This window comes from Pteropus medius, unplaced genomic scaffold (genome assembly GCF_902729225.1).
Source record: "Pteropus medius unplaced genomic scaffold, Ma_sr-lr_union100, whole genome shotgun sequence".
Classification (NCBI taxonomy): Eukaryota; Metazoa; Chordata; class Mammalia; order Chiroptera; family Pteropodidae; genus Pteropus; species Pteropus medius.
In genome coordinates, this window is record NW_024351546.1 from 476,278 (window position 1) to 478,363 (window position 2,086).

General features: G+C 45.4%; 1 pseudogene; it reads left to right on the forward strand.

Moving 5' to 3' along the window:
* Positions 1–1,047: 1,047 nt before the first annotated feature.
* Positions 1,048–1,165, forward strand: LOC120587018 (uncharacterized; annotated as a pseudogene).
* Positions 1,166–2,086: the final 921 nt, after the last annotated feature.

Here is a 2,086-nt window from a genome sequence, read left to right on the forward strand (position 1 = left end):
TTGTACTAGTCAAGGTGGCGAGGATGCAGTGGGATCAGCACTCTCAGTTGCTCCTCTGGATAATACAGATGGTGTCATTTTTTTTTTCTGGAACATCCTTTGGCAATAGACATTAAGAAAATATAAAATGTTTATAGCCTTTGACCTAGTAATTCTACTTCTGGAAATTTATAGGAAGAAAATAATCAGAAATACTGACAAAGATTTATATACAAAATATTCACTGCGGTGTTATGTATAATAACCAAAAATTGGAAGCAACTTAACTATTAATAAGAAAACTGTAAAGACAATCAGGATGCACTGTACAATAACTACCATATTGCTTTAAAAAATTTTGTTTTGAAGGAGTTTTGCCATGGGGAAATATACTGGAGCTTTCTAATGAGGCTTATTAGACTTACTAGATTTCAAAGCAGACTCTTGAGTTTCTCTCTCAAATTTTGTGTCCTCCCCATCTTCTCTATCTCAGTAAAAAGCACCTGTCTTCCTAGTTCAAGTCAAAAATCTAAAATTTGTTCTTAATGCTTTCTTTTCCATCTCTTTGGATAGACACTTCCTCAGCCAGTCTTGCAGGGGCTACCTTCCAATTCCTCTGGGCTGCCCCTTCCCCACTCAACCTCTCCCCTCCCTACCCCATTCATTTTCTACTCCTCCATGCCTTCTCCTCCCCACCCGCCCTCTGCCAAGTTCCCAGTTCAGAATAAGTCTTCTTTCTCAGACGACTACAATGACTTCCTCCTCCTGGGTCCCTGGCTTCCACTCTCCCATTGAGGCCACTGTGCACCCACAGCCAGAAGCATCTTGTCCAGTGGAATTTGATCATGTCCTTCTCTGCTCATGGATGCCCTGCTCTTTAGAACAAAACCCAAAACTCTTCCTGTGAAACCAGCTGGAACTAATGAGAGAGATCAGAGGCAGCCACTGGCCTAGCCAGCAAAGCTCAGACCTCACAGAAAGAAAAAGTCTCTTTAGCAGAGCATTCTGTCATTGGAACTGACTGCTGTCTAGACCCTGAGCTGGGAGATGGTTAAATTAGAAGACACAGTCTACGGCCATGCCACCCTGAATGTGCCGATCTTGTCTGATCTCGGAAGTTAAGCAGGGTCAGGCTTGGTTAGTACTTGGATGGGAGACCACCTAGGAATACCAAGTGGTGTAGGTGTTAAAAAATAATAAAATAAAATAAAATAAAATAAAAAATTAGAAGACACAGATCAAAATGCTCCAGTGGAGGTGGTCCTGGAAACTAGGGGTGCTGGTCTAACTGCTTCCCCTGCAGCTTCACCCACCACCTCTGTGGCAACATAACCCTGCCTGGCCATTTCCTGCTAGAATGAGTTTCTTCCCGAGTTTCTCCCTTCCCCCACCTCAAGGACTCTTCAACTAACACCAGTTGCTTCATGGCTTGCCAACCAATTAATGTTCTTCCTTATATCTGTAGCTGTGTAAGGATGACAAGACTATATAAAATTGCCTGTTATGTTATAATCGGGGCTCAGCCTTCGGATAAGAATCTGCCGAGCCAGTGCCGGCATTAATAAACGCTGCTTCTTGCTTGTAGTCTCGGTGTCTCATCTCTTCATTCAAGAATCCCACGACATTCCTGTGGGCTCATCCGGGATGCAGAGAGGGCAGTTTTTTTTTGCTTTCTTTGTCTTCAGGGTCCAGCCTCCAGGATGCGGGGAGACACGGACTCTTTTTGGTGCGCCAACGGGCCCCTTCCCCGTAAGTGGAGAAAAGTTTCTTTCAGTGACCTTGGGTGGCCACCCCAGAAGCACAATGGAACCCAGAGAGGCATGGGTACCAGCCCAGGAGTACTGCCCGACTGAGTGGTAAGGATCCGGGTCCCAGGAACAGTCTGTCCGTTAGAGGACAGAAGGAGAGTCTGATCAACTCCCGAGGTCACCTGTATACATTTGTTAGAGGAAACCGTGATCTCTCAGGTACATAGGGCAGAGGGTAGAGTGTGTTTGGTGTGTGATTGCATGTGACTGAGACGTGGCCTCGCAAAGAAGTGAAAGTTGAGCCCCATTCTTGGTTCTGTGGCGAATCTCATACGGTTTAGGGTGGTGTCACTGGATCT